This window comes from Ceratotherium simum, chromosome 2 (assembly GCF_057802395.1).
Source record: "Ceratotherium simum simum isolate JZ-2026a chromosome 2, ASM5780239v1, whole genome shotgun sequence".
Taxonomy (NCBI): domain Eukaryota; kingdom Metazoa; phylum Chordata; class Mammalia; order Perissodactyla; family Rhinocerotidae; genus Ceratotherium; species Ceratotherium simum.
In genome coordinates, this window is record NC_141901.1 from 71,274,271 (window position 1) to 71,293,897 (window position 19,627).

At 39.0% G+C, this 19,627-nt stretch overlaps 1 protein-coding gene across 4 annotated transcripts in view; it reads right to left on the reverse strand.

Moving 5' to 3' along the window:
• The window catches only part of MTF2 (metal response element binding transcription factor 2), a 76,041-nt gene that overhangs the window by 31,535 nt on the left and 24,879 nt on the right, over positions 1-19,627 (reverse strand). The window lies entirely within an intron of this gene.

Below are 19,627 nucleotides of genomic sequence, written 5' to 3' on the forward strand. Positions count from 1 at the left end.
AAACTAAAATGTAAAACATGAAATCTAACTAGAAAACATAGAATATTGTTGTATCTTGGAAGTGGAACATACATTCAACAACATGGAAGGATCTTGCAAATGTACTGATGAAAACAGAAGCAGAACAAAATTTACAGCACAATTATCATTTACGCAAACCAAAAATACCATCTGTTTTATAAGGACACATATATATGCAAGGACACGTATTAAATATATTCAAGTGGCTATGTTAAGACGATTGTAAATGAGAGCAGGGATATGACTGAGGACTGAGGAAACTGGACATATGCTGACCACAGACTTGGGAAGATGTAGTATACTTTTTCCACTATTACAACACATCAGACTGCTCATAATATACAATACAGGGGAAAGAGTAGCAGGAGTTAAGTCATAGTTCAAGAATAGTCACCATCACTATCACTATTTGCTACCTGCTTTTACTATCTGGCAACACACACAGAGACTATTCCTATCTATAGTAATATTATTATTAGAGAAGCATTTTTTCCATCATTACTACTGATATTCATCTTGAAAGAGACCGCCTGGACAAAGAAGTTTCCTCCCTTGAAACCAAGTGGAGACCAAGGGTTCAAGCCAGTTCTTCCTTCTTGGTTTACTACTCTCATAGTAAATAAGACCCTGACTCAGGAACTTGGGAATTGGATGCATAATTCAAACACTGTGGCTTTTTTTCTTCCTCACTCATTCCCCAATTTATTCCGCCAGTTACCAAAGAAACTATCTGAGTATTACTTGTAAGACCATTTATTTCTTCTGTCTGAGATAAACTCTGCAGACTACTACGAGGCTGACGTTAAAAAACATGAGTTAAGAACTTGACATACGGGCTGGCCCCGTGGCTTAGCGGTTAAATGCACGCGCTCTGCTGCTGGCGGCCCGGGTTCAGATCCTAGGCGCGCACCAAAGCACCGCTTCTCCGGCCATGCTGAGGCCGCGTCCCACATACAGCAACTAGAAGGATGTGCAGCTATGACATACAACTATCTACTGGGGCTTTGGGGGAAAATAAATAAATAAATAAAATTATTAAAAAAAAAAAAACTTGACAGTATAATATAATTTCTCAATAAATGGTGGAAGAAATATCAACAAATCCAACTCACTTTCAGGTTAATTATTTTTCTTTCAATAAATATTTAATGAGTACCTGTTCTAGGCCTGGAGACAGTCAAGGTCCCTATCTTCAGGGCTCAAGATTTTGGTAAGAACGACTCAGCCAGATCTTCCTTCTTAAGGCTCCTTTCCTGATTCAAGTTCCACCCACCAAGTTCAGGTTAGATGCTTGGGTGTGCTCTAGTTCTTCCATCAGCATACTTCTCACACTGTGCTCCATTTGCCTACCAACCTGTCTTTATCTACTACTCCCCGCTCCCTAAACTGTTTGTACGGAGATGGTAAAAGACTGTCCCATTTTGTTTACCATTACTTCTCCAGTACCTAGCACAGTGCCTAGAATATAGTAGGAACACAATAAATAATCAGTAAATTACCAGCAGTAACTCAACTCAACTCCCCAGGAGGAATTTTCATCCCTCTACCGTGCTGCTGAGGGTTTCCCTCCTCTTCTCTGATAACCCCAATCAGCCATGATAGATCCACCATAGCCACATACCTAGTTCTCTTGCCGCTATTCTTCAGCCCACAAAGTACTACTTGGCAGCAAAGGGAGGAAAGGAAGGAAAAAATCTAGTTCCACTTCGCACTGCCACATCCCACTAGAGCACTCGTCTTCCTCTGACTCACCTCAATCCACAAAGTCAGAAGACTATGCAATAGCAGGAAAAGATTAGCACTGCTAAGAGAGAAAGGGAAGAAAAAACCTATTCTGCTGTTATGCTAACCCAAAGCATCACAGGTCTTGACCAATCTCATCTCTTAAAAAGCGAAAGCTGCCATCTTTTCCAGGCTCTTTCCCACAATTTCTTCTCTCCCCTGGAAAAAATAACACATGTGTGGGTGAATCCCATGTGAAGTGTATAATGTAACCTAACAATGATGCCACTTTTAGTGGGAACTTTCACAAAGATACGGTCAAATTCATGAGGCCAAGAAGGGCCAAAATATGGATCCCAGATACAAGGGAAGCAGAAGGCAATCTACTGAAGCTTGGCCCTGAATTAAAGCTATGGGGAAGGAATTCTCTTTTATCTCTTGAGGCAGGTAGAGTAAAATGAAGCCTGGGACCTTCTTTCTGGTTGAGGTTTCCTTGAAAGTAGAACATCAAAGGAAACCAAGGTAGGACCTAGAGAATAGAAAGCATAAAGCAGGCAGCTTAATGGTTGGCTCTACTCTAGTCCTTAGTTTTAGAAATAATAAAAAATAATAATGCATACATTTATTTTTAAATCAAGTAGTATAGAAAGGATTAAAATGAAATGCAATAGTCCCCCACTCATCACTTCCAACATCCCAGACCTGCTCTCTCGAGGCTGGTGCTTTTTTAACGCTTTCAGCTATTTCTTGCGGAAGGTATCTCCACTTTTCTAAATAATGTGTTTATATTTCTTTTTTAATTGATCAATTTCATATTGGACTCCTTATTATAAAAAAATGATCACCAACTCCCATCCTCTACAAATCTTATTGGATTCATTTTCATTAAATCAATAAAATGTTTTACTTACTTAAAACCGTAAATATTAATACTGCAAAACTAAACGGCATATTCTTATTAAATATTCTTTATTTACTTTTTATTCATCCTGGAATTGCTTATTAATGTGTCCCTTTACTGCCTCCTTGTTTCAAACTGTCAAGGATAATTTCAAATCTCTCTTTTTTCCACAGGTAACTCTTGCTTCTAGAGCTCTCCATGTTTCTGCACCAATCTGGATTGATTACCTTCTAGGCCTTGTCATCTTTATAGTTTCCCTTATCATTCTGTTTTCTTTTGCTGGAGCAGTGGCTTGCAATAAAAGGATTTATGCATGTAAATTTTCTGAGCCTTTATATATCTAAAACTATCTCAATCCTACCCTCATGACTAACAATTTCCTAGATATAGAATTTTATGAAAATAAAATATATACACACACACACAATGAAATATTATTCAGCCATAAAAAAAAAAAATGAAATCTCACCACTGCAACATGGATGGATCTTGAAGGCATTATGCTAAGTGAAATGTCAGACAGAGAAAGACAAAAACTGTGTGACCTCACTTATATGTGGAATCTAAAACAAGAAGAAAAAAACCTGAGCTCACAGATACAGAAAACAGATTGGTGATTGCCAGAGGTGGGGGGGGAAGTAGAGGGGTGGGCGAAATGGGTGAAGGGGGTCAAAATGTATAAACTTTAGGGCCGGCCCGGTGGCGCAAGCGGTTAAGTGGGCGCGCTCCGCTGCGGCGGCCCGGGGTTCGCCAGTTCGGATCCTGGGTGCACACCGATGCACTGCTTGTCAAGCCATGCTGCGGCAGCATCGCATATAAAGTGGAGGAAGATGGGCACGGATGTTAGCCCAGGGCCAGTCTTCCTCAGCAAAAAAAAAAAAGAGGAGGATTGGCAGATGTTAGCACAGGGCTGATCTCCTCGCCAAAAAAAAAAAAAAAAAAAAAAAAAAAGTATAAACTTCAAATTATAAAATAAATAAATCATGGGGATGTAATATACAGCATGGTGACTATAGTTAACACTGTACTGCATATTTAAAAGTTGCTAAGAGGGCCAGCCCCGTGGCTTAGCGGTTAAGTCCACGCGCTCTGCTGCTGGCATCCCAGGTTCGGATCCCAGGCGCGCACTGACACACCACTTGTCCAGCCATGCTGAGGCCGCGTCACACATACAGCAACTAGAAGGATGTGCAGCTATGACATGCAACTATCTACTGGGGCTTTGGGGGAAAAAAATAAAATAATAAAATTAAAAAAAAAAAAGTAGCTAAGAGAGTAAATCTTACAAGTTCTCATCACAAGAAAAAGAAATGTTGTAACTACATATGGTGACACATACTGACTTATTGTGATGATCACTTTGCAATATATACAAATATCGAATCATTATGTTATACATCTGAAACTAATATAATGTTATATGTCAATTATACCTCAATTGAAAAAAAGGAAAAAAAAAAAAGCAGAGTAGTGGATACAGAGTCACACCAGGGACTGAAATGAGGAAAGTCCTAGTTGTCATTTTTATTTCACCAGTTAGAGTAAGTTTTCAACTAGTAAAAAGTGGAGCAAAGATCTTGGGCAAAAAAAAAAAAAAGAAAAGAAAAGAAAAAAGACTGAAAATTAATAAATTAAGTATCCATCTCATGTTGAAGGGGGGAAAAAAGGAAAATAAACCCAAGAAAAATTTAAAAAGAGGAATTAAAGAAAGAATAAAAAAGATAGAATAGAGAGAACCAATGGCATCAAAAATTAGTCCTTTGAAAAGACTAATAAAACTGACAAACATCTGGAGAAGATTAATCAGGAAATGTAGGAAGTAGCTGGATAAAAAGATGCACAGCTGAGAAAGAAAATCAGGTTTGGAAGTAAAGATCTGGAAGTCATGAAAATACTGATGGTATTTGGAGCCCTGGATAGAAATGAGAAGAGAAAGGTAATGAGGAGGACTTTACCATTTTAAGATAGCAGAGTCAAGATTTCTCTGCTCCTTCTCACCCTAAAGCAACGAGAAAAGAAAAAATTAAAGCACACTCCATCTTCAATCATACTAGAGTACATGTGAAACTCCAAACCACAATATATGAAAATGGAAAACAGTTGAAATAATAATAAACACTGGTAAAATGAGGAAGAAGACTAAACTTAAGTGTCCAGCAGAAAGAACAATGAGAAAAAACCCATTTGTCCCACAGAATGCCAAAAGACTGAAGAACTGATGGCACCAGATTCAAAAGGCAGAGATCAGGTAAGGCACGAAGAATAGAGTAATATGTAGAAGACTGTATAAAAGGACAGTTAGATTCCCAAGTCACATCTTCTACCTTGCATATTCCATCAGAAGATAAAAAGTTTATTCTTTCAACAAACTGAATCAAGGGAAACACAAGGCACAGAGAGGGGAATAGGTGAAGTGCCTATTGAAAACAGGGGTAAGTTTTCTTTATAAATATATTCAAGCCAATAAATGAAAAATAAATGAATTTTTAAAATCATCATTTTGCAACACCTAATGAATAAATGGATCTATGCATTGAGCATCAGTGGCTTCTAATAGCACAGGAGAAACAACCAGATATTACATGCTTCTTGAAGGGAGAACCCACCAGACCCATGAAGCAGTCTTGCCGAAAAAAAAAAAAAAAAAAAAGAAAGCAAACTTAAATCCAATATGCCTCTAGATGTAGCCACCAACTTATAGAAAATGCAGAGAAATAACGTTCAACTGCACAATGGGGATGTAATCAGCAAAACCCAGGATGGGAAATCTACATGTCAAATGGTCTGGTTTCTTCTGCAAATAAACCGCACACACACAATAAGAGGCAAGATGCAAGCTGGAACCTGTAAGTGAAAAAGATTTAAAACATATATTTAAAAATTGGCAAAATTAAACTATAATCTTTAAGATGCAAACTTGCATAATAAGACTATAGACAAAAAAAAGTAATCACCATAAAAGTCAGAATGGCAGTCCCCCTTTGGGGGACAGAAGGATTGAAATTTGGGTTTCTGGGTTGGCTGGCAATGTTCTATTTTTTGAGCCTGGGTTGGTTACAAAGGCTTTCATCTTATAATTTATTAACCTATAAATTTATCTTATGCAGTCTACATCTGTGCTTTGTCTTACATTTAAAATGGTATTTAAAAAAAAAAAAAAAAGACTGGGGCCAGCCCCATGGCATAGTGGTTGAGTTCGACACGCTCTGCTTCAGCAGCCCAGGGTTCACAGGTTCAGATCCTGGGCACAGACCTACATCACTCACCGGGCCACGCTGTGGCAGCATCCCACATACAAAATAGAGAAAGATGGGCACAGACGTTGGCTCAGGGCCATTCTTCCTCAGGCAAAAAGAGGAAGACTGGCAACAGGTATTAGCTCAGGGCCAATCTTCCTCACCAAAAAAAAAACAAACAAACAAACAAAAAACCACCTATAATATTCTCAGATCTGAGAAAATATTGCATCACTGAAGATACTTACAAGAGAAAGAGAACAATAACAAGCTCTAAGAAATAAAATTATAACCAAAATTAAAAATTCAGTAAAACAAAAACCAAAGATAGAAAACAGATAAGAAAATCAGAGGATCAGTCTAAGAAATCTAACTAGTAAAAGTACAATAAAGAGGTTACCAGAGGGGAAGGGGGGAGGGAGGAGGGTGAAAGGGATAATTCGGTACATGTGTGTGGTGATGGGTTGTAATTAGTATTTTGGTGGTGAACATGATGTAATCTATGCAGAAATAGAAGTACAATGATGTACACCTGAAATTTTTACAATGTTATAAACCAATGTTACTGCAATAAACAAAAAATTTTAAAAAAATAAATAAATAAATAAATTTTCTCACAGCAAAAAAAAAAAAAAGAGTAAACAGAAAAAAGGTACAGAGAAAAATAACGGAAGAAAACATCCCAGAACTGAAGAACAAGAGTCACCAGATGAAAAAGGGCTAGCATCCAGCAAATTGAATAAAAAATACCCATGCCAAGAAAATCAAGGAAACAAAGAAATACTGGCTCAACACAAGGTTGACATAAGGGAAGGCTGACATATGGTAGAAAAGAAACCATATTGTAACTGTAAATGACGTCTGACTAACTAACCCAGATGTGCTCTGTGGATTTTATCACCCGCTCCCAGCTGCTATAACTTTGTTCTCTTCAGTTCCTTAGGAATGTGATGACCCCCACACAGAAAGTCTATGCTGATAGCCATCATCAATGATAACTGAAAGATCAGGGTATAGGGTGTTGCTCTGGTCTCTGATGCATATCCAGTAAAACAAAAGACTATCAGGAACTAAGAACAGATAGATGCCACCACCCTGAGACTAGATGTCTGCCCCGACCCTGAGACCAGATGCCACCCCACCCGGAGACCAGCCCCATATATAACTGGCCTGTAATCTTTGTTCTGTAAGATGGTTCTTTGGGACATTAGTCAGCCATCATCCCCCTTGCTAGCAAGCTATAATAAACTGTCCTTTCTCTCTGCCACCATCTTGCCTCTTGACAATTGGCTTTTGTCTCACAGTAAGCAAATCGTGCCCTTTGTGCGGTAACAGAAATCTGGCAACTCTGGCAGGACTTTAAGGTCACTGCTCGTGGCCAGGCGACCTTGGACAGGCGTCCTGTCAGGTAAGTCCCTAGCGGCTGCCGAGGCTCTAGGGATCTGCCTAGAGCAGGGATCTGCCCTACCTACTCTCCTGTGCCAACATTGTCTGCCTCCTAATGCTCTCTATAGTGGAAAAAGAAACGGCTATTTCTGGTGGGTCGACAGGCTCACATCTGGAGTAGGGTAAGCTGCCTCGGGGGTACACCACCAAGAACTTTCCTTCCCCTCCATCTGGGGTCCCCTCTTTGAGAAAGGGGACCATCTGGTTAACAGCGTGCCCTGCCAGAGTGGGAAGAGGAATAGCACTTCACCAAGAATCTAGAAAGTGGTTCAATGGTGTCTGGTTTGTCTGTGTCCGTGTCTGTAAAGAGCTCCAGGATCAGAGGTGTTTTGTGTTTGGGTCAGTGACCTCGCTGAAATGCGCCTGTGCCTAAAATTGTCTACTATCTCATCAGGATGATGGGTTAGAGGCCCCACTGGTGAGATTTGGTTGCTAGGAAAAAGTCCCAAGACTAGGATTGTCGGAGACAACATAAAAGGGTTACAGCCGCTGGGGCACTCAAAAGGATCAGGTTAGAGAACCAAGCTCTGGGTTAGAGTCCCAGAGCACCCTGGGTTAGAGTCCCAGAGTACTGGATTTTGGTATCTATTCATGTTTGTCTATGTCTGCCTGTTTTATCTGTTAAAATTGGCTGTTTGCAGACCTAGTTGCTTGGTGATTGTAACAAACTCTCTTTAGAAATTACCTTGTTTGTTATGGCCACCTTGGGAAAATTTCCCTAAAAATGGAGAAAACTGTAAACAGCTGGCAAGATAACCCGGGATAATTTAAAGTTACAGTGGCCACTTTGGGCTCCTTTTGAGCTTTCGAACTGAGAAACAAAGAAATCGTTAAAGACTTAAAGGCTCCACCCCTGGGAGCTCTCCTCTGGTCGCTGATCACCCCAGCGACCACAGGTGGGGTGCCCTCTCTTGGTGGTTCTGGTTTCTGTTAATCTGTTTAGGGACCCGCGGTGATTCCAGGTTGGCCCCTGAGTCAGTCATTTGACTGAGAATTTGGAATCCTGTTTTGTCTCCTGTCAACAACCCGCTGAGTGTTTTAGGTGCCTACTGAGTCAGTTATGGGGACAGGAGACCTGTAATTTATCCTGTAAACTGTCCTGCTGGGGTTGTGTGCCCCCGCATAGGAACTGTTGTTTCTGTCAACCTTATCTTGATAACCCTTGGGAAGAGGCCATGAGGCCGAGACCTGATCCCCTCTTTTCCTTCGTCTGTCTTGTTTGTCACTTCCTCTGTTGTCACCAAGTCGGGGTTAAGTTCAGGCTGGACCTGAGCAGAACCTGGACATTCTGTAAAATCAAGAACTTGAAAAACTCGTGCCAGGGACTTAACTTTTAACCCCAGTGTTGGGAGCCCTGGTGCCCGGCCCGCTCCCGGCCTTTGCCTCTTGCCTCCCTGGCTTGCCTTGTGCTTGCTCAGAGGCAAAGTGCCCAGGCTAAGTGGGATTTTACTAAGTCTTATAACTATATTGATGCCCACAGCCAGGCTCTGCACCCTTCTCCAGGCCAGCCTATGGAGTACGTGCATAAGATGGAAGCTATTGCTAAGGCATCTTGGAAGCCAAAAGAACTGCAATATTGATGGGCGCGGGTCGAGCAGTTAACAGCCATTAGGGTGCCAGCTACCTCAAGAAGTCTCCCAAGAGAGGATCAGTTGGGTCATGGAATGGGGTGGATGACACATCTCCTGCCAACTTCGAGAATATGTTCATGCAACAACGAGGCACTCCGTAAAGCACACACAATCCCCAACCCCATGGCACCACCCCCCTATGTATTACTCTGGCTCTGAGAGACCCAAGGCTTAGCTAAAGCGGTTAATGTGTGTATCAGATGAGGTTTTTTTCTTTTGTCTTGTTCTATGTTTTGAGAGCTTGGCCTTGTGACCTTTCTGGTCTCCGCTATCCGGAGGATGCGTGTACCAGCACGCATCTTGGCAGCCAGTTGAATAGACTGCGGTTCCGCGGGACACTCTCTTTCTCTGGCTGTGCCTGCTCTCAGGAAGTTTGTGATAATGGGTCCCAGTTACTTTCATAGGGGGCCTTTGTCATCTCAAACTTCGTTGCTTGTTGTGCTTTGTTATTTTTCGAAGTGAATTCTCTGGATCTCTTTTGGGACGTCTCTTGCATCCATGGTTAAGCTTTGGTATGAGCTGTTAAGATCCTACTCATCAATATGGCCAGATGATGGATCATTTATATTGGGAAAACTTTTAAACTGGGAGGGAAAAAAAATTTCTTTGTGAGAGCTCTCATTATAATTGTTTTATTGGTACCTATGAAAAGGCCAAATTAAAAAAAAGAAAAAAAATAATGACAGCCTTAAGACCCTGACTCAGGTTACAACTAAATTGAGAAAATGTAAAAATGTAAGCGTTGATAAGATTACAAAGGTTGAAATGCTTGAGCTAATTTTATATCAAGAGGTTATAGTAACTTTGCCTGAGTATGTTTTAAAATGTCTGACTGGGAATGCTTCCCCTGTCCAAAATTATAAGACCAAAACCTATTGATAAAGTCCTAATGAAAACTATGATTAGAGGTATAAGAGGTGATGGAATTCAGATGAAATTTTGTAGAAAAACTGATATATTTACAGGCTTTGTGTGAAGTGATTGTATCTCTTTTTTGACACTTAGAAAAAAGGCCTGTGTTAAACGCTTTGTGCAGACTTTTAAAAGTGTGATACATTGTCCTGATGTTTTAGAACATACAAATCTTTTGATTCACCTCTTCAGTTAAAGATTTCCCTGATATAAAAAAAATGCAATTGAAAAAAAAATGTAGCTGGAAGGGTGGATCAACCTCTTTTGTCATTCAAAATGTAATCCAGTTCTTTGTGGGAACCGGAAGCAACCATCTTTGTCTTACAAATCTCTGCAAGGCCAGAGGTATGGCTTTAGAAAGTAGTTCAAAGTTCACCTGTCTTTTGTCAATTCCAAAGCCTCCCCTCTTCCTCAAAATGCTCCTAGATATTGATTGAGACAAAAGATTGAGACATTAGAAACAGATAAGGCAGATATGCCTCAGGAACTCCACCTTGGAGAAAAATTGAGTGGTTTCCCTACGCCTTTGTGATGTAGTTGGACACGTAGATCAACATATAATGTCATTTGAGTTACTACCCAATTTCTTTTTCTTTTTTTGTGTAAGGAAGATCAGCCTTGTGCTAACATCTGCCAAGCCTCTTCTTTTTTTTGCAGAGGAAGACTGGCCCTGGGCTAACATCCGTGCCCATCTTCCTCCACTTTATATGGGACACTGCCACAGCATGGCTTGCCAAGCAGTGCGTCAGTGCACGCCCGGGATCTGAACTGGTGAACCCCAGGCCGCCACAGCAGAGCGCACGCACTTAACCACTTGCGCCACCGGGCCAGCCCCTATCCAATTTCTGAGGAAAAGAGCAATTGTCCTTAAAAAAATTCCTTGCAAGACTGGAAAAGCAGCTCTAGAGGCAGTTCAGATTCCATCCAGTTCCTTTATCTCAAAAAGGACTATCATCTCACCTCTCCAGGAACTGCTATCTAGTCTATCACTAATTTCTAGGACTTAAGACAAAAAAGTAAAAAGGCTAGAAAAAAAAAGGCCATAAGAGGGCCCTTGCCAAAAACCTAGCACCTTGAGTGTCTTCCCCACAAACAATAGTAAAAAAAGGCTTAAAACAAAATTTGGATTCATAACCAGGGAGCCTGGTGTTACTGTACCTGATTCATGACAGTAATTTTAAAACAATAGCTGTGGAATCTCTGTGTATGTGTGTCTATATGTGTGTGATATTTTACATCCGGATGGTATAGCCAAAATCAGGAGCTTAAAGTAAGCGTTTCAATCTTTGGTAAATGAAAGCTGGTTTAAATTTGCTGGTTTGATTAAAATAGACATGTTCTCAGAGTTATCACTACTGGATATGATGCAGACCCGCAGCCTGTTTTTACTAGTTAAATAAGCTCACGTTATCCCTCTTACAAATCTGTCAGCAAAAGTAGCTTTAAATAATAGCCAACTTTGGCTAATGTCTTGTGACGTTTTCGTGGGTAATTGAAACACAATTGTTGGAAACAAATCATCTAGACAGATGAAAATGGGTAAGAGTGTTTGGGTACAATAATTATGTTTTATGGTCTGTATACTTGGGAAAAAACAGCTTCTAAATTCTTTTGGGTGACTTAAAACTTCAGAGTTTTGCTAAATTAAGTTAAATGATAAAAATTTGTTGAGTATCGGGGTCATTTTCAAATAAGATAAAATACTGAAACATTATTGCTAAACATATCTGAACATATCTAGTTTTGGCTTCCTTTACAGAAAAACTTAAAAGCATTTGGGTTTATTAGTACATGTTTTCTGTTTTATTAAAATAATTGTACTATGAAGTAACATGTTCCTAAAAAAATTCTGAAGTGTTTAAAATGTTAATGTAAAAAAACAGTTTATAATTGCTGACTTAGTTTTTACTTAAAAAAATTAAGGTTTCTAAGGGTTAAAAATTCTAGTATGTGATTAAAGCTACTAAAAGTTAATGAGGAAAACATATTTGTATTCACGGCAAGTAAGATATATGTTTTCAGTAAAGAAGGTATAAAGACTGGAAATATTTTTATTTTGTTAAGAACGATAAATTTGTCCTACAGTACTAGAAGGGAAGAAAGGAAGGCATGGGACAAATTCTGAATGTAAAAAAGTAAGTGACATAAAATTTGTTAAAGTAAAACCCTGAGGAGTTTTATGCATGGTCAAGTTTGCTAAGATTAAACCAAATCCAATTAAGTAAATGAGTTTTAATGTCAAAAGTAAGCTGATGTGAAATTAAAATTTGGTCTTCTTTCTCTTAAAAGGATAATTTTCGTGAACTTTTTGTTTGCTCTTGATAAACAGACAAGAGGTTTTTCTTTAGGTCTGAGTAAATCTACCTAAAAGACAAAAAAACTGTTTTGTTAAAATATTTTCCTGGGCCGGCCCCGTGGCTTAGCGGTTAGGCGCACGCGCTCCGCTGCTGGCGGCCCAGCTTCAGATCCCGGGTGCGCACTGACACACCGCTTCTCCGGCCATGCTGAGGCCGCGTCCCACGTACAGCAACTAGAAGGATGTGCAGCTATGACATACAACTATCTACTGTGGCTTTGGGGGAAAAAAATATATATATTTTCCTGTGTTCAAAAAGACTGAGGTCTATCTATTAAGATTTTTTGGACTGGTTTAACTCTGTTTGTCCTTGACTGTTTCTGTTGTCACTCTGATTGAATGGATAACTGAGCATTGTTTCACAGTGAGCATTGTTTCCTACTTGATCAAGTGTTTTAAAACCTTTTGATATTTTTGACAAGCTTCCCCACAACGAAAAAATTATTCAAATCCTGAATGAAGTCTTTCATTTGACCTGGGAGAAGAAGAAAAAAAAATTTTTTTTTCCTTTCAGAATTTTCAGAGGGCCCCTGGGACTTCTCAAAGAAATTTGCTCTCTTCCTATAAGGAGGAAGATACTAAACTTATTAGGCTTATTTGGTATGTTAAATTTCATGGGAAGCATTGTCAAATAAGAGATGATAAACCTTAGATGGTATTGTCAATAAATGTTACTGATGCCAGTGTTTTAAAAATTATATAACATTCCTAGAATTCTGATCTGTCCTGGTTATCAGTCATAATTCTGCTTATTACTTTAAAGGGGTGCATGTCACAAAATTAACCACGTTTCTTTGTCAATTGTCATTTTTAAGTCTTTTGGCATTTACAGACAGTTACTGTCTTACTCTGATGTTTTTGCAAATGTTTTCATCTCCAGAGAGATTCATGGAAAGGACTCTGACATTTACTCTGGAATATAGGTTTCTGACAAACCTGCAGATCATAACACTGAACTGGGTAACAAATTACAGAACTCTAATGGAGAAACCAACTTCATGAAACTGCTAACAAGATTAAGATCAAGAATCAATTACAAAGGACTGAATAAACTGATGAGGACGATTACAATTTTTATCACTTTTGCTTGAAATATTGCTGATTTTTTTATGTTTTATTTTTTTCAGATTTAAGGAAAACTTCTTCTCTTTTCTCTTAAGCTATGACTTGTGGCAATTTGGTAAATTATACTTTTGTAAACAGAAATGAAACATTTATCTTTTTCTCTCTACCTGATCCTTCCAGAATTTGGAAACTCTTAGTAAATGAATATTGTCATTTTCACAGCAATATAGCTATTTGTATAAGTTCAACAAGAATCTGTTCTCCTTATAACATGACACAACTGGAAACTTTGGTTATAGTACCAAGGTTTTGACTGGAATGTCATATTTGAGAGAAACAGGCAGACTCAGATATGACAAGACTGCTTCTGAGGAATAAAGGTTGACTTTCTGGAATAAAGACACTTGGAAACACTGGCCTGATACCTTATTTACAACGTTCCCAGCAATCTTACCCAGGTGAGTAAGGAATGTCACTTATCTGGCAAGTGCAAGGAACCTCAAAATACTTTGGGGAAGCTTGAAAAGAGGAATTCACACAAATCTGTAGGTATTACAGGCAAGTCTGATGACAAAATCCTTGGCTTGGCTTTTCCGGCCTCGAGAGGCCTTTAAAGTTCAATCTGAGATTCCTTATAAAAAGTTCCAGCAAGTGATGTCAGCATCATGGCAGAGTGAGCTTTCCCTGTAAACTCTCCCCCAATAAGAAACAACAAAAATGACATTCACATAACAACAAAGGACACACAACACAAAAACATATGAAAGACCCCCCCAGACATACATCTGAAGGTGAAGGTGCTGGAACCCCTGGAGGAAGTGGGGAGAGATGAAGAGAAATCCTCCCCCCTCCCCATTCGATCGGCAACTCCAGGTCAGCACGGCTCCGGGGGGGGGAGTGGGGGGGTGGCCCTATGCAGGAAAACTATCACTCTCCAAGTTCTCTCACGGCCTGTGTAAAATTCCCACCTGGAGGAGACGGAACTGTTGCAGGGGTACCCTCAACATCTGAGCACTCCAGGAGAGGAGAAAGCAAGGGAAGAACAAGAAGCCCCCAGGATCAGGCTGGCGAAAGAGATAGCCCTGCCGCCCGGCCAGCGCTTCAGCACAACTGGCCGGCCAAAGCACCCACAGATCACAGCGGGCTCAGAATATACAGCCCTTGACCCCCACCCACTGGCAGCAGGTGGAAACTGAGATCAGATATTTTTAGAATGAGGAAAAACAAGCGAATGTTAGCAGGTACGATACAAAAATAGATTAAATCTCCAGACCAGGAGGAAAATGACAAGCACCCAGAAATCAACCCTGAAGGCACACAAATTTATAACCTAAACGACAGAGAATTCAAAATAACTATCATAAAAAAACTCAACGAATTATAAGAAAACACAGATAGATAATTCAAGGAAACCAGGAATTTCCTCACAAAAGAGATTGAAACCATAAAGAAAAACCAATCAGTAATGTTGGACACAAAAAACACAATGGAGGAGATAAGGGAAAATCTGGAATCTTTAAAGAACAGAGCTGACAATATGGAGGAAAGAATTAGCATTATTGAGGATAGGAATGCAGAAATGCTCCATATAGAGGAAGAGAGAGAACTAAGAGTAAAAATAAATGAAGAAATTCTCCAAGAAATATCTGACTCAGTTAGGAAATGGAACATAATGATTATAGATATTCCTGAGGGAGAAGAGAGGGAAAGAGGAACAGAGAGCTTGTTCAAGGAAATAACAAATGAAAACTTTCCAAATCTGGGGAAAAGGCTGGAAATATCAGCGAATGAAGCCAGTAGATCGCCTAAATATATCAACATGAAAAGACCCTCTCCAAGGCATACGGTAGTAAAGCTGGCAAAAGTCAATGACAAACAAACAATATTAAGGGCAACTAGACTAAATAAATAAATAAATAAATAACATACAAAGGAATTCTCATCAGGCTCTCAGCAGATTTCTCAATAGAAACTTTACAGGCTAGGAGAGACTGGAATGATATATTCAAAATTCTGAAAGACAAAAACTTTCAGTCAAGAATACTCTATCCAGTGAAAATATCCTTCCAATATGATGGAGAAAAAATAACTTTCCCAGATAAACAAAAGCTAAGGGTGTTCAAGGTCACGAGACCCCCACTACAAGAAATACTGAAGAAGGCCCTCATGCCTGGAAAAAAAAAAAAAGAGAAAGGGGAGACCAAGCTTTGAGCAAGGAGAAAAACAGGTAGACAAAATCAGAAAAATTTCAGCTCTTTATCAGAATAGGTTAGCAAAAAATTATAAAAATCAAAGATTAAGGGAAGGAAAACACCAAAAATAAATATAACTTCATCACTTTAAACACACACTCAAAACACAAGATGGTATAAGTTGTGACAATAACAACTTAGAAGGGGAACAGGTAAGGGATCAAATAGACTTAGCCTAAGGAAATAAGAGGTTATCAGATAATGGACTATCTCACCCACGAGATTTTTTATACAAACCTCAAGGTAACCACAAAACAAATATTCAGAACAGAGTCACATGAGAAAAATAAAGAGAGAACTAAAAGAGTCATCATACAGAACTACCAAACTGAACTGACAGTCTAAAACACACAGGATGAGAAACAAAGCAAATGCAAAAGAACTGGAAAATGAGCGAAAAAATAGCAACAGTAAGCCCTCATATATCAAATAATCACTCTAAATGTAAATGGATTGAATTCTCCAAAGAAAGACACAGAGTGGCAGCATGGATAAAAGCAAAACCCAACAATATTCTGCCTCCAGGAAACACATCTCAGCTCTAAAGACAAACACAGGCTCAGAGTGAAAGGATGGAAGACAATACTACAAGCTAATGGCAAACAAAAGAAAGCAGGTGTTGCCATACTTATATCAGACAAAGCAGACTTCAATATAAAACAAGTAATGAGAGACAAAGAGGGGCAATATATAATGATAAAAAGCACACTCCACCAAGAAGACATATCAATTATAAATATATATGCACCCAACAGAGAAGCACCAAAATAGATAAAGCCAACTATTAACAAACCTAAAAAGAGATATTAAAAACAATACAATAACAGTATGGGATCTTAACACCCCACTTACATCAATGGATATATCATCCAAACAAAAAGTCAATAAAGAAACAGTGGACTTAAATAAAAAACTAGACAAGATAGACTTAATAGACATATACAGAGCACACCATCCAAAAACAGCAGACTAAACCTTCTTCTCAAGCACGCATGAAATGTTCTCAAGGATAGACCATATGTTGGGAAACAAGGCAAGCCTCTATAAATTTAAGAAGACTGAAATCATAACAAGCATCTTTTCCAACCATAATACTATGAAACTAGAAATCAACTACAAGAAAATAACTGAGAAAGTGACCAAGATGTGGAGATCAAACAAAATGCTACTGAACCACCAATGGATCATTGATAAAATTAAAGGAGAAATCAAAAAATATCTGGAGACAAATGAAAATGAATATACACCATACCAACTCATATGGGATGCAGCAAAAGCAGTCCTGAGAGGGAAACTCATAGCAACACAGGCCCACCTTAACAAACAAGAAAAAGCCCAAAGAAGCAAGCTTAAACTACACCTAACAGAACTAGAAAAAGAAGAACAAACAAAGCCCAAAGTCAGCAGAAGGAGAGAAATACTAAAAATTAGAGCAGAAATAAATGTAATTGAAACAAAGAAAACAGTAGAAAGGATCAATGAAACAAAGAGTTGGTTCTTGGAGAAGATAAACAAAATTGACAAACCTTTAGCCAGACTCACTAAGAAAAAAAGAGAGAAGGTTCAAATAAATAAAATTAGAAATGAAAGAGGAGAAATGACAATGGATACCACAGAAATACAAAGCATTATAAGAGAATATTATGAAAAATTATATGCCAACAAATTGGACAATCTAGAAGAAGTGGATGAATTCTTACACTCACACAACCTCTCAAAACTAAACCAAGAAAAAATAGAGAATCTGAATAGACCAATCACAAGTAAAGAGACTGAAACAGTAATCAAAAACTTCCAAAAAAATAAAAGTCCAGGACCAGATGGCTTCTCTGGAGAATTTTAGCAAACATTCAAAGATTTAACACCTATCCTTCTCAAACTATTCCAAAAAGTAGAATAAGATGGAACACTTCCTAACACATTCTACCAGGCCAACATCGCCCTGATAGCAAAGCCGGACAAGCACAATACAAACAAGGAAAACTACAGGCCAATATCGCTGATGAACATAGATGCAAAAATCCTCCAAAAAATACTGGAAATCAAATACAGCAATACATTAGAAAGATCATATTCCATGATCAAGTGGGATTTATTCCAGGGACACAGAGATGGTTCAACACCCGCAAATCAACGTGATAGCCCACAATAACAATACCAGGAATAAAAACCACATGATCATCTCATAGATGCAGAGAAGGCATCTGACAAAATCCAACATCCATTTATGATAAAAACTCTCAACAAAATGGGTATAGAAGGAGGGGCCAGCCCGGTGGCGCAAGCGGTTAAGTGCGCGCGCTCCGCTGCGGCAGCCGGGGTTCACCGGTTTGGATCCCGGGCACGCACCAACGCACCGCTTGTCAGGCTATGCTGTGGTGGCGTCCCATATAAAGTGGAGGAAGATGGGCATGGATGTTAGCCCAGAGCCAGTCTTCCACAGCAAAAAGAGGATGATTGGCAGATGTCAGCTCAGGACCAATCTTCCTCACAAAAAAAAACGGGGGGGGGGGTATAGAAAGAAAGTAACTTAACATAATAAAGGCCATATATGACAAGCCCACAGCCAACATCATACTCAACAGGGAAAAACTGAAAGCCATTCCTCTGAGAACAGGAACAAGACAAGGGTGCCCCCTCTCGCCACTCCTATTCAACACAGAACTGGAGGTTTTGTCCAGAGAAATTAGGCAAGAAAAAGGAATAAAAGGAATCCAGATAGGCAATGAAGATGTGAAACTCGCACTATTTGCAGATGACATGACTTTATATACAGAAAACACTAAAGAATTGATTGGAAAACATAGTTAAAATGTCCATATTACCTAAAGCAATCTATAGATTCAAACAACCCCAATCAGAATCCCAAGGACACTCTTCACAGAAATAGAACAAAGAATACTAAAATTCATATGTGGCAACAAAAGACCCCAAATAGCTGAAGCATTCCTGAGAAAAAAGAACAAAGCTGGAGGCATCACAATCCCTGACTTCAAAATATACTTTTACAAAGCGATAGTAATCAAAACAGCATGGTACTGGTACAAAAACAGACACACAGATCAATGGAACAGAACTGACAGCCCGGATATAAAAACCACACACCTATGGACAGCTAATCTTCAACAAAGGAGCTAAGAACATACAATGGAGAAAAGAAAGTCTCTTCAATAAATGGTGCTGGGAAAACTGGACAGCCACATGCAAAAGAATGAAAATAGACCATCTTCTTTCACCATACACAATATTAACTCAAAATGGATCAAAGACCTGAAAATGAGACCTGAAACTATAAAATTCCTAGAAGAAAATATAGGCAGTACATTCTTTGACATTGGTCATAAAGGGATCTTTTCAGATTCCATGTCTACTCGGACAAGGGAAACTAAAGAAACAATAAACAAGTGGGACTTCATCAGATTAAACAGCTTCTACAAGGCAAATGAAACCAGGATCAAAGTGAATAGACAACCCACCAGCTGGGAGAAAATATTTGCAAATCATATATCCAACAAGGGGTTAATCTCCATAATATATAAAGAATTCACAAAACTGAAGGAAAAAAAAAAAAACCCAATCAAAAAGTGGGCAGAGTATATGAACAGATACTTTCCCAAGGAAGATATACAGACGGCCAATAGGCATATGAAAAGATGTTCAACATCACTAATCATCAAGGAAATGCAAATCAAAACTACATTAAAATATCACCTCACACCCATTAGGCTATAATCACCAAGACAAAAAACAACAAATGCTGCAGAGGTTGTAGAGAAACAGGAACCCTCTTGCACGGCTGGTGAGAATGCAACTGGTGCAGCCTCTATGGAAAACAGTGTGAAGATTCCTCAAAAAATTAAAAATAGAAATACCTTATGATTCAGCTATCCCACTACTGGGTATCTATCCAACAAACCTGAAATCAACAATCCAAAGAGGCTTATGCACCCCTATATTCACTGTAGCATTATTCACTATAGCCAAGAAGTGGAAGCAACCCAAGTGTCCCCTGACTGATAACTGGATAAAGAAGATGTGGTATATATATACAATAGAATACTACTTAGCCATAATAAAGACAAAAT